Consider the following 14,872-nt stretch of genomic DNA (forward strand, 5'->3'; position numbering starts at 1 on the left):
CATGCACACTAGGGCTCATACTGTCTGAATCCAAAACACATGAGCAGATAGACCCAGCTACATACATGTTGGCTTTATGTCTCCCCTCTGTCTGACATAGGGGGCAGATCAGGGGTATGGCTATGCCCCGCCATCTGCTATACAATGGCCACATACAGCACGAATTGCGTCATCACTTTGCCCACTTTTCCTCCATATGTGGTGGCTGCAGGGGTGAGTGGGCAGCCAAGAGGGGCAGTTAAGGCGGCTGGGGATGGTGGCAGGTGTAAGATGGCTCCAATAGACTTGCCTACTTTACCAAGAGGATTTACAGTGCAGGGAGGAGGATGTCACAGGTCCGGGTAGCACATTGCTGTGATGTCTGGACACAGGTGAGGGGGGGTCGGTGCGAGGCGGCGGGGGTCCGTGCAGGGTTGCGTGGGTGGCGTTAAGAAGTTCATAGGCTTCTATGCGATATCCCCTGCAGCGAAAACCCGCCGTGCGAGTTTTCCTCCACATCAAAATGCGGTAAAAACTCTGATAATGGGATTTTTACTGCATAATTCGTTTAGAGAATTCCGCTCAGGGACTGGGGGTGGGGTGGAGAGTTTGTGGGCTAAAAACTGTCACAGCTCAAAGTGAAAGTACATTGCAGAAGCTGTCATTTTGACTGGCTTTTAACTAATATGGATTATAGTTGTCACTGTTGGAACTACCCGAGGCAATGGAAGAATTAGCCTCCAAACGCCAGCTGTCAGGTTGGCACAAGGGGCACATATAAAGCCATCTTCTATACCCCTGCCTGCACCCTACTGATCCCTGCAGAGGGACACACATCTGTTACAGATTTGTCTGGGGTCTGGGCAGCTGCTTGCCGTTGGCTGGAGAGACAGAAGGTGGCTGACTAAAGATACCACCCTTTCAACAGGAACACAGTCCATTTACTTGGCACTTCCGCTCTGTGCCTGGTGTACATGTGCCAGGAACAGTAATGTCTTACAGCTTCCAAAAAAAGCTTGAATATTCTAAATAAATCCCCCAGGTTTAAGAACCATGTTCTTACAAGAAACCACCAATTCACATATCTAAACTAGGGTGGCCAATATCGGGATAGGTGGGATCCTGGGATTTGGCCTAAAAATCGCCGGGATTTGAATCCCGGGATTGGACCTTCCAATCCCGGGATTCCAGGATTAGCTGCGCATATCTAATCCCGGGCAGTGTCTGAGCGCGAGTCTGGAGCGGGTATGGGCAGTGCGACCTGCGCAGCATGACCTCTGACCATCACGCTGCACAGGCCGAACCACCCATATCCACTCAAGAGTGACCCCTCACCTCTAAGAACTCTCTGCAGCTTCGGCTGCCTGTCCTCCTGGCGGTTCTGCTGCTGCCACCACTGATGCCACCCGCCCGCTCCTGTCTGCCCTGCTCCTGCCCGCCCCTGTAAGTAAATGAATGTGCGGGGTGGCCGGAGACAGGCTTGTTTTTTGCCCCTGCTCACTGCCTGTACCGCTTAGAGATGTCAATCCCGGGAATCCCTGGATTGAGCACTTTTCAAAGACGATTCCCGGGATTTAAAAAATGCCCCGGGATTGGCATCCCTAATTCTAAACAGCCTGTAAAGCCATATAGAATGCTAGCCTTCTAAACCAGCCCTATAATGAGAGAAGAGAGACAAGTTTGACCCAGAAACTAAGCCTGGGGCCTAGTGCTCTAACTCTTAATTCGTTTTATAGGGGCACCTTCTAAACTGTCCACTAGTCCGTGTCCTTACTGTTGAATAAATACCAGCTCCATGAACTGGATTCAGTGGCCCCCTCACCCTGGGAGGAATGGGATCATTCGTCAGACTGCATTTAGGTCTACAAGCATTAGGTCTACACCATTAGGTCAACTTGCATTTAGGTCGACCTGACTGAAGGTCGACATGGGTTAGGTCGACAGGGTCATTATGTCGACATGTGTTAGGTAGACAGGTGTTAGGTTGACAGGGTCATTAGGTCGACAGTGAAAAAGTCGACATGTTTTTGTTTTGTTTTTTCCCCCAATTTTTTTTTACATTTTTTCAAGCGTCAACAGAGTCAACATAGCACCGCGTCCCCTCTCATAACTAGTTGCGCTCACCATGCTTCGGGCACGGTGCCTCGCTACGCTCGGCACATTATTTTATTCTCCCACCACGCCCTTATGGATGGTAGGGCATGAAATACCGCCTGTCGGCATATGTCGACTCATAAAACAGTCAAATGACCCAATGTCGACCTTTTGCCTGTCGACCTTCCCCATGTGGACCTAATGACCCTGTCGACCTAATGACCCTGTGGACCCAAGTCATGTCAACCTTCAGTCATGTCAACCTAAATGCATGTCGACCAAAATGCAGGACGACCTAAATGCAGGTCGACCTAGTGGTGTAGACCTAATGCTTGTAGACCTAAATGCTGTAGACAATATGACCGTATCCCCCCTGGGACTCCTTTTGTTGCACACATAGGCAGAATCCTGAGATTGAAAAGATGTCCCAGGATTGGTCACCCTAACTTAAATAATTAATATACTTCTACAAGGAAGAATCCCTCCATGGTTTAAAGGCGAAATGTGGCCAGCATTCAGTGTGTTGTGTGAGAATAAACAAGATAATCCCAACTCTGGGGTTGATTCTAGTTTGCTCAGTCCCCGCTGTATTCGCAAAGGGACCGATGTTTAGGTCATGTGGGCATGAGCCTCCCGCCCCGTTCTCGGTTGGCCACCATCAAATGATTTCGCCCCCATATGGTCCTCTGCGAATCGATGTTTATGCTAAACACCCATTAGCAATGCTGCTGGGAACGGGCGGCATTAGATGGCTCACTAGGCATTGAATTTATGCTGCTTAGCAAATCAACCAGAATGAGGCCCTCAGTCCCACAGTTCCAAGTATTGTGGACGTGTTTCAAGATAGTTTTGACAAGGGTTTAGCTCTCTGTAATCTCAAAGTACAGATATCTGTAGTATTTCTGTATTCTGATTTGTTGGCACCTTACCTCTCAACTCTATGGGTGAAATGTAATAGGATGAGAGAATCTGAAAGTGAGAAATTTGGTGAAAAATCTCCAGTTTTTTTTTAAAGCGCCAATCATTTACACTGCAACATCATACAGGTCGAGTATCCCGTATCCGAATATCCGTTATCCGAATTATTCCGAAATACGGACATTCCAGAAAGTGAAAAAAAATTATTTTTTTGCTAAAAACTCACTGGGGACATATGTAACAGCATCACTGGGGACATGATATGTAACTGGCACTATATATGTGCAAGACAATGATTGCTTGGCATTCAAATTCAGTGCTGAGATAGTACACACATTTTGTTTCACGTTTTGAAACCTTGTTTTTTGAACAATTAAAATATGTTTGTGTGTATTTTATGTGGTAATAAAATATATTTGTGTGTATATTATGTGTTTATACAGCATAAATGCAAGATACTTCAAAATACATCATTGAAATATTAAAATATTCCGAAATACGGAATAATCCGTTATCCAAAATTCTCCTGGTCCCGAGCATTTTGGATACGGGATACTCAACCTGTACTGGTTTTGCAGTGTAAATAATTGCCACTTTTAAAAAATCTGGAGATTTCTTACCAAATCTCACACTTTCTGAATCTCTCATCCTATTACATTTCACCCATTATCTCTTTCCAATGTTTTATAAATCTCCCCCTGTAAATTCAAATACACTGAATTAGGGATGCCAATCCCGGGGCATTTTTTCAATCCCGGGAATCGGGATTGAAAAATGCTCAATCCCGGATTCCCGGGATCCCGGGATTGGCATCCCTAAAAGAAAATTGCCGCTGTACCCCCACATAACTTGCTTTTTGGGAGCTGTGGAGGGGGGCAGGTGGCAGTGGTGTGAGGGCAGGCGGCAGAGGTGCGGGGGCAGGCGGCAGAGGTGCAGTAGCAGGAGTCGGGAATGACGCGGGCGGCTGGGAGGCGCGTCGAGTATGACGCGTGAGGCTGGTATAGGCCCGCCAGCGAGGGTCTTCTGGGTGCTGGGGATGCCATGCTGCGGCCTGCGCAGCGTGACCTATGACCGAATCATGCTGTGCAGGCCACACACCGGGTCGAGAACAGCCGGGCAGCATCTGAGCGGCTGCTCAGACGTTGCCCGGCATTAGACTGCACATGCGTAGTCTAATCCCGAAATCCCAGGATTTGATACTCCAATCCCGGGATTGGATACTCCAATCCCGGGATTGAAATCCTGGACATTTTGGGGCCAAATCCTGGGATCCCGCCGATCCTGATCCTGGGATTGGCCACCCTTCACATAATACAGCAATTTACAGTATTAAACCTTTAGCAGCACCTGGAGACCTCAATTAGGTCCTGGAAGCCTTAATATCATGTACCTTTGAATGGTAACAGACCGTAGATAGACTATGTCTATGTCTAGACAGGCCTAAGGTCGACAGGGTCAAAAGGTCGCAGAAAGTATACAGGTCAATACTTCGACAGGTACAAAATGGTTAACGGAAGTTTTTGAGGCTTTCTTTCAAAGTTTGCTTACCGGCCACGTGGACTACCAATGGGAATAGCAATTGTTCACCTGAAGCGCAGTAATTGAAGTGAGCCCATAAGGGTCTACGTAACCATTCATTGGGATCACAGTGATGAAAAATACAAAATGACACAGACAACAAAAAAATACATTTTTTAAACTGTCAACCTTTTTTATGTCGACAATTTTCATTTGTCCTTTTGACCCTGTCGTCACAATGCATGTTGATTATATAGTGTCTGTCTAATAACTGTGAATGTTTTATACCACAGCCCTCTTTGATGTGTCTCCAAGTGGCTTGCGACTATAACGTCCTCTTACAATCACATCTGCTCCCAGATTACACAAACGACATGCCCTGTGGTCTACACAGCCTCGTACAGGACAAACCGGTATTAACTACTAATCACCGAACGTACAGTAGTTTCCACTTCTCATATCAATTAAGAGATCAAACTACCATCTCTCTGTCCACAAACAACTAATACAAGCTAATGAAAAGGACGAACGATTTCATACTCTAGATCCTGTTAGCGCTAACTCTGTTTATCTTTCCAGGACAGATGATTTCCGGATGACCACACAGCTGATGGTCCTTCCATAGTGTTTCTGTAAATGGCATGCTGCAGCCAAGCCTACGCTGACACGATACACTAGAGACGTTATTATTACACACGGGGCCGTCACTAGCACCTAGGGCCTCATTCAGATCTAATCGCACACCTGCGAATTCTCAAATTGGCCGATTATCGATGTACTGCGCATTCCATTAAGTCCTGCAAATGTTTCTGTTCGCTGGCCGTGCACACGGGGATTGATAGGGAGAGGGTGTGTGGGGGTGGGAACTGATGTTTCATGGGAGTGCCAAGAAAAATGCAGGGCGCGCCAAAACACAGGGAAAATGCAGGCGTGCCAAAGCCTGCTAGGGGAGGGTGTGTGACGTCCGCAGCAGCCCGGATGTACCTGTATTCATCGCAGCTGCTGAGTAAGTCCTGAGCTATATGGCGGCTGCGATGACTGGTGCCCAGTGTAAAAATCATTAGATGTTGAGCGGCTTCCGACTGACATTGAACATATTGGACCTTATTCTGGTCCGTTCGCAGCAGGGCTGTGTTCGCAATGAGACCCATATTTTTGTACTGTGCATGCGCATTTATGCGCATGTGCATACGCAGGGGACATGCACCCACGGCGAACAGACAGTTTGCTGGCTGCACTCACCCAGGACAATGGGTGGAGAGGGGCAGGCGGTGGAGAGGGGCGGCTTCATTAGCATATGAGGCCATGACGCAGGTGAGCAGCTAACATCACCGGATGTCAGCTGCCCGCCCATTTCCTTCCCAGCATGCACACATATGTAAGGTTGCTCAGAGCAACCTTACATATGTGTGCACCTTCCACATCTTTCGATGTTCGGCAACCATCGAAAGATGTGAGAGGTTTCCCCCTGGCCTGCAAATGGATGCTACTGTGTAACATTAATTTGCATGCCCTGCGTGTTAATCGTGCTTGCAAATGGGTGGCGCCAGCGGGGTTTGGTGGAATCAACCAGAATACCCCCTACAGTGAGCACATTAATTGAGGAATTTCCCTGTAGCCACCAAGAGGGGAGGGTTAGGCTGTGTGCGGGGAAGGGTTAGGCTGCGGGGGGGGGGGGGGGGGTGTTAGGCTGCGGTGGGGGGTGGTTAGGGCTAGGCTGTGGAGGAGGGTTAGGCTATGGGTGGAGGGTTAGGCTGCAGGGTGGGGAAAGGTTAGGTCTAGGCTATGGGGAGGGTTAGGCTGTGGGGGGATGATAAGGGTTAGGAATTAGGTAGAGAGGGGTGGGCTACAGAATTAAAGCGAGAGGGTTAGTATACTTTCCCAGCCCCTGCCAGGATTCTGATGATCGGGATGCTTCTGTTGGTCTTCTGACCACTGGAACCCAAACACTAGTCATGCATCTGTATTCTCATAAACCCCAAGTGTCTTGAAAATGTACTGGCTATTCCTGAGCAAATCACAGGAGACGGCAAATTGGGCACACATATAGGCGCATATGGGGGTCTCACAGGCGGATAAATGTAGGGTTATCAAACTCCAATGCACAGATGCTCACATTGAAGGCCATAATGTCACGGACAATCTGCATTAGTACGGTGTAACTGATCATAACTTTTCAAGACGCACCCAGCGGTATCTGGAAGTCATTCAGAGAGGGCGTCCCGGGAAGGGCTTGCAGCAAGCAGCGTTTGCATACATGCACAGCAATGTAACATTACAGGTTTTATTGAGTAGAACAAATCAACCCAAACAACCAACCAGAACTCTCCCATTCCTCCAATCAATCAGAGACTCATTGGAGCTGTGTGGCATCCTTATATTTGCAATCAAGATGACTGATTCATGTATTGAACCACCTTGGCTCAAGCAGGGATTTTCTGTCAATATATTACATTCTTGTCCTACCTTCAAAATCCCCTTATCTATAGCACCTGATTTGTGTCCCTGCATCGCCCTCTGGAGCCGGCGGACAGGCGCGGCATGAGTGCCAGGATAAAAGGAATAATAGTGACACAGGAGTGGAAAGGCCATTTCCCATTAGAAGGACATCAAGCTGTCAATTTAATAAAATTCTATTTGTTCCTATTTTTTTTACTCTGAGGAGGAAATTTCACATGTATCTGTTATTCTAAAATTAGCTCCAAGCTGTCAGAGTTTTCACTGTCTGTCAGAGCTGCCAGACTCTTCATTGTAACTCTTCCTCTTCAATTCACTTTAGAGACTTCCAGCCAAACGTTTGTTTATTCTGAATTCATCGCACTCATCCATTGTACCGGATCCCCGATTCTGTACATTGATACAGTATCTCACTGGACAGGTAGGGTTATATTTATTATCAGTTTTAAGACATGGTTATTTTTATTTGTCATCACTAATGCAGCAGCTCTTTTTTCTGTTTTGGGTGGCAGCGCCGCTATTTTGCGGTCATCACACCACACATGTAGTTGTAGCCAGTGCTAAGGAAGAATCTTTTTGGACCACAAATGTTTTGAAATGCCCCCTCACAAGACGATATAGAATACTGAACATACAGCGCTGGTTACGTTGATTGACATTTTTTTGTTGTATCAATGTGCAATAGTAAAGTTCCCGCAGAGGACAATGATATAGTACACCTAGGCCCTTATTCAGATCTGATTGTAGTACAAATTTGGGTACTTGTTTCCTAGCACGGCCACCACGATTTCTATCGTGGTGGTCGTGTCGGAAAAAATCGTGTCGGTTGCGTCGGGTGCATACCAAAACGCACACGACGCGACCGACGCGATGTACCCGATTTCTCCATAGGCTTCAATGTTAAAATAATTTAACATTGAAGCCTATGGAGAAATCGGGTCCATCGTGTCCATAGGCTTCAATGTTAAATTTAACATAGGAAAAAATGGTAAAAGGGCCAATATGAGCCATTTCTCATTGGGTATGGCCCAGTCATATGTGTTAAAAATAATGGCCCCCCATTGTGGGCGCCACCCCCACGATCGACGCGAACCCGAAGCGTGGCGAGCGCAGCGAGCCCGCGAGGGGCGGCGGTGCGCGTCCTCCGACCTTTTCATTCCCCTACTATCCACGTCGGCGTGGAGTTGAGAATAGATTAGTGTGGCGAGCGCAGCGAGCCACCGAGCTCGAAGCGTGGTAAGCGCAGCGAGCCCCGCGAGGGGACGCTGATACCTTCACAGATCCCTGCGTCCCCTCGCGGGCTTCACAGGTATCAGCGTCCGCTCGCCACGCTTCGGGCTCGCTGCGCTCGCCACACTAATCTATTCTCAACTCCAGGCCGACGTGGATAGGAGGGGAATGAAAAGGTCGGCGGACGCGCACCGCTGCGCTCGCCACGCTTCGGGTTCGCATCAATCGTGGGGGTGGTGGCCACAATGGGGGACCATTATTTTTTACACACATGACGGGGCCATACCCAATGAGAAATGGCCCTTATTCGGCCTTTTCCCATTTTTTCCTATGTTACATGGACTCAGTTTCAATGTTAAAATAATTTAACATTGAAGCCTATGGACAAATCGGGTCCATCGCATAGGCTTCAATGTTAAATATTTTAACATTGAAGCCTATGGAGAAATCGGGGGCATCGCGTCGGGTACGCATAGGCTTCAATGTTAAAATATTTTAACATTAAAGCCTATGGGGAAATCGTGGGCATCGCGTCGGTCGCGTCGTGTGCCTTCTTAAGGCACACGACCGACGCGATGTACCCGAGTACTGCTTTTTCAAAGGAAATCGCGGGCATCGTGTGCCTTAAAGTTAAGGCACACGATGCCCGCGATTGTGGCCGTGATAGGAAACAAGTACCCAAATTTGTTCTGAAAATGGACAAAACCATGTGCACTGCAGGAGAAACAAATTAACTCACACAAATCTAACTCTCTCTATACATGTTACATCTGCCCCACCTGCAGTGCATATGGTTTTGCCCATTTTCCAAACAAATTTGTACTGCGATCAGATCTGAATAAGGGCCAGAGCCGGCCCTAGCCTAAATGACGCCCTAGGCAAGATTTTGGCTGGTGCCCCCTAGCACCGCCACTAGTTCCGCCTCTGACCCTGCTCCCCTTTCCCAGTACCATCAACCCTCATCATAGCAGTCATCATTTTGGTACTACTACCCGCAATATTTTAAATAGAAACAGTGCACACATTCGGTGGCCCAAACAGGGGTGTGTTCTTGTTGGGAAGGGGCATGGCCACACAATAGTACCCCCAATTCAAATTATGCCACACAGTAGTGCAACTTTATTCACATTATATGATGCGATGGTGTCCCTTATTCACGTTACATCACACAATAGTACCACTTTACCTTATATACATTACTCCTCACATTATTCACATTATACCCTTAGAAAAAAATCCTGAGAAAATATTGTATTTTAAGCACCACCATGGCCACACTGCAACCCAGCACAAAGCAGTGTGTGCTAGGTAGAGGAGAATAGTTGCAGCTGTCTCTTAAGGGGAGGGGGCCCGGGGCCCCACTGGGCCCTTCCTTCAGACTTTTGCCTGGGTAATTTGTACCCCCTACCCCTTTCTCTCGGCACCCCTGATAATAACACACAGTAATGCCCCTTACACATGACACACATTATTCATGTCCTTATAACCATAATGCCCCTTACACATTATGCCAACCTTTATTAATGCCCTTCATACACATAATGACACACATAATGCCCCTTATACATATGTTGCACTTTATTAATGCCCTTATACACATGACACACATAATGCCAATTACACATATGTTGCACATTATTAATGCCCTTATACACATGACACACATAATGCCTGTTACACATATGTCGCACATTATTAATGCATCTATACATGACACACATAATGGCCCTTACACATATGCCGAACACTATTGCACAACCAACCCACCCACAGACAGCACTTGCACAGCCGCTAACACTTTGACCTTTGCCTCTGCTTGGATATAGATGTTTCCTCATACATCTTGACTCAATAGGCCATGCAGCTAATGGCCAGTTCTGCTAACGGTGGGTGCCTTTTTTGCTGAAAATTCGTCTTATTTGCATTGTTATGACCAGCATATGATGAGCTTCCAATGATTAAAATGATATGTGGCATGCCTATATTCTGTGTGCGACTGTTACAGTGATTTCCATGAATACACTATTTCATATGCAGATACAGCCTCATTCACACACAGAATATAGACATGCTGCATATCATTTTAATCAGCAGAAGCTGCTGGTGCCCCTAGACATTCCAAATGCCCTAGGCAATTGCCTAGTTTGCCTATGCCTAAGGCCGGCTCTGATAAGGGCCCTAATGTGGATGAATGGCAGGGCATGTCACTGAATTTGCAATGCCTACTTGCAGACTTCTAGCCGGTCACCTGGATGTGCCCAGGCCTAGGCCTCTCTTTGGCTACCAAACACCACAGTGAGAAGTGCAATTTTATTTCATCATTTTAGTGTACAGCTGCTGGAGAGCTTAATTCCTGCTAATATTAAAGATAATATGATACTAGTGTACAACTACCACTCAGTAATAGTGCCCTGTGGAGTAAACACAGAGCATCTAACTCAAGATAAGAAAGGAGCCTTGTACAAAACGGAATGTCCCCTTTCATAGGTGCCAAATTAGTTTTTTGCTGGTGGGAGCTCAAACATATAGGGGAGTGGCTTCATATGGAAGGGGCATGGCCACGAAATAATACCAATTTATATTACGCAGCACAGTTGTCTCCAATATTCAAATTACGGCAGCAGAGTTCCCCTTTTTACACATTGCAGCAGCAGAGTCCCCCTTTTTACACAATATAGCCAAATACATAAATGCCCCCACAGTGCTAAGAACATAAATGCCCACACCAGTTTATCCAAGTTGCCCGGAGGCAAGATAAGTATTGGTGCCCCCCCAAATAGCTCAATCAGTAAGGTGTCTGTCTCCAGTGAGGTCATGGGATCTAATACAGGGTGTGACACTTGCAAAAATGATGTTAGAAGGAGGAGTCAGCCACATTAGCAATATCAACTGCTTTCAATTAACTGATTCAAACTTGATAGGGAGGAGAGGTGCCCCCTTGGGAGCAGGAGCCCGGCGGCAGATGACTCCATTGCCTCCCAGAGTTCTGCCTCTAGCCCACACAATGCCAAATACATAAATTCACCCACAGTACCTGTGCCGGTGATGGGGGGGGGCGCTGCCGAGTTACTCAGACAGTGCGCTGTGTGGCACCAGCGTCTGACGTCAGATGCACTGCACAGCATGCAAAGAGCACGCACAGAGCACGCACAGGCCGCCCCACATCTGCGTATTATTCTGCGGACGGAATACACTGTTCCCGCTGTCTCAGCATACTGTTTCCCAGGTGGCGGGTCTGCCAATGCGGGTGCTGCAGCCAGCCGCAAATTAGCAAGTTAATATGGCGGCGCAGCAGCGGTAGTCAGAATCGAGGTCTATGCCCCCTTTTATTGCTACAGTAGTGAGTCTATGGTAGTGTATACGCTGTTCTTTGTAACGTTCGGTAAAATCCAGCATCTGTACGCCATTATCTCTGGGATGGGCTGTTTGCTGCTACACTAGCAGTTTACAATCCATATAATGCTCATACAGCATTTTTACCTCATGGCCAAAATAAACTGCAACTAAAGTACAACGAAGTGAAACTGAAAACATCTTCTGCTGACACAGAGTACAAAACTCTTGGGGGCTGCATTTCTAACAGAATAAAGAAAACCTTAAATATGCTCCAAATAATTTTGTTGGTGGGTGCAGAATGTGTTCATGAAAACACTTAAAATGTACAGTTTACTTTCAACATTTACATTCTGAAACACAGGATTCATGTTATAACTCATTACAAAGAAAATACATTTGGTGGGGAAACACCGCCATCTAGTGGTAAAACACGATATTGGGGAAAGAATGCATTACTCGTAAACAGAGATGCCAATCCTGGACCAATTTTTCATTCGGGATTGAAAAAAAACACTCAATCCCGGGGATCATGGGATTGACTAATGCAGTGTTCTCACTGCGAGTGAGAAATACACGGCTTTTCCCCGGCATTTGACTGCCACGCTGGACCCCAGTTCTCACTGCAAGGCAAATTCCCGGGTGAAGAGGTTCTACCCGGGAATTTGCCTTTAAACATGGGTTTTTCTGCAGTGTGAACAGGTCAACCCGTGTCTGCATAACCGGATCTCAGACACTGGTAAAAAGAAGGGTTTTACCCGTGTATGAGATCCGGGTATGTGACCCGTTCACACTGCCAAAAATCCTGTGTTAAAAGGACATGCTAGACCCGGGAATTTGCCTGCAGTGAGAACGGGGTATTAATGTATACCCCTTTCAGACATACTACCCGGGATTTCACTACTGGGTTCGATCCTGGATTTTTAGAGAGCCGGGTCAAGTGGAAGTGCTCAGGATAGACTCTTTCAGACATACGCTAGTCCAGGGTTGATGCGCATTCATGTGAATTTTTTTTTTTACAGACTTTCGCATATGTCTGAAAGGAGAATTAGCATGTTGTCCTTCTTACACAGCGCTGGGTAAAAATCATGGTCAGTCAGATAGTTATAAGGTCAAATATCAGGTAGCAGGCATGAGAGAAGATGGGGGATGGGGAGGGGCGATCAGCAACAGGTGGGTTACAGGCCTCTGCACAGTATGGAAACTTGGACTGCTGCTATCAGTTTCCCACAGATAATCGTTAATGCAGGTGAGTGAGTTGAAGACATAGAAGTCATATGCAATTGCGATGAAATATAGCAATAGGTATCTGCTTTCTCCATCTCCAAAGGGGGTGCCCCCTGTATAGGCCATCACCAGCATTTATGGCCATATGCCATAAGGTACCATCTCCTATCTTTCTTACCGCTTTATTTTTCTGGGCAAAGTATTAACTCACCCAGGGTGATTTCAGCACAAAACTACATACATACATACATACATCTGCCCTCCTGCATCTCATTCAGGGCATTCGCCGGCATGTGTATCACTCATTTCCCATCAATACCTTCCTGTATCTGGGAGAAAGCAGCATAGTGATTTGCAGCACAGGGATGCCACCTCACCGGTTCTAAACCTCGAATATATAGTGGTACTCTCACGTCTTGATGCCCGGCACTGGTATATACAGGGCAGCCAATTTTGGAGATAGGGAAGATACCCATTGTGATATTTCATTCCACTTCTATGGACTCACTCACTTGCATTAATTATACGTGGGAAACTGATAGCAAGTAGCAGCAGCCCTAGTTTCCATACTGCGCAAGGGTCTGAAACCCACCTGTTATTAATCCCCCCCCCCCCCCCCCCATCTTTTCTCTCACACCTAGTACCTGTTATTTGACCTTATAATGCCCCGTACACAGGTGGCAACTTGTGCTACAGAGTGATCTAATAAGCACAGATCGCTCAGCACACATACAGTACCTGGCTAGACGCCCATACACACACATAGCAGTGTGTGCTGAGCGATCTGTGCCAACCCAGTGCTTCTTTAGCACATGCTAGGCCATCTATCTTGACTGTATGTGCTAAAGATCTGAATGGGCGATGACAACGTGTGGGACTACATATCACCATAGGGCATACACACTGGGCGATGTGTGCTTAATTTCTAAGCAATCTAGTCAGATGGCTTAGAAAATAAGAAAAAATCCCCCCCCCCCCCACCTCGAGTTAGCCCCCTAACTATCTCTTTGCTAATGATTATTACCCACCTCTGTTTAGGACTGAAAACATGCTAAATTAGCACTAATACATCCTATTATACCCAAGCTCCTCTGCAAGGGTAATTGGGACCAGTCTTTGCTTTCTTTCCAAATTGGTGATTAAAAGGTGGACATTGTGCCAGAATGAAAAATCAGAATGGACTTTCACCATTTGGACTATAGCAGTAGGATAACGTAAGACGTGTGGTCTCCTTATACACATTTTGATTTGTTCCTATATTTTACAGGCTCTTACATAGCATTACCATTGTCTATTCTAGGACTGAATGCAGTCCTCTGTGTACTACGGGGTTAATCATTGCCACCTCTGATTAGTATCCTGTGTGTTTTCATGAGGACCGATTATTGTCTTGTGTATTGAGGATCCTCCATCTTTTTGAGTTTGGCGTTTGTTTGTGTTAAGGTGGCCATATTGTACATTATTGCGATTTTACCAATTCCAAAGCATCGGGCCAAGAAATCGGGTAAATCGCATGTGTTTTAGGTCTGCTTCGATGCGCGGCCCGTCTACATCGGATCAGAGCCCCTAGATCCCAAGTGCTGCAGGTAGGATTTAACGTATCAGACAGCCTCCGGCAGCATTTTCTGGGATCCCATGCGATATATAACATGCCAAAGGGCTGCATGCAATCCTGCCGCCCAAGAAGGTCCCAGGTGGTTCAAGGGGGATCGCGTGTGACTTCTCCCCTCAGAGAAGTCACACAAGTGTATGGGACCTCTAAACTGGCGACAAACGCCCCTGCAACTCTTAATACAATTACCATTAAATATTTTAAACTATAAATGTGCCCCCCCCCCCAAAAAAAAAGAAACTAGTAACTTCCCCTCATTATCAATTATGTATAAAACAAAATATTTGAGATTAAACCATTGATGTAAAAATGATACCTCTTTATATACCAGAGAATGGGTACATAGACAACCAAGGATATAGTAGAACTCACCTCTACCCCGGGAGCAAGTGCTCCTGGCGAACCTGAAAAGGAAAATTAAATCCAAACCACTTTGTATGTAAAGATGGACATTTATTATATCATGCACAGCCTGCAGCTGTCCAGCATGTATCTGTTGTCATG

The sequence above is a fragment of the Crinia signifera genome, chromosome 9, assembly GCF_055691185.1.
Source record: "Crinia signifera chromosome 9, ASM5569118v1, whole genome shotgun sequence".
Taxonomy (NCBI): Eukaryota; Metazoa; Chordata; class Amphibia; order Anura; family Myobatrachidae; genus Crinia; species Crinia signifera.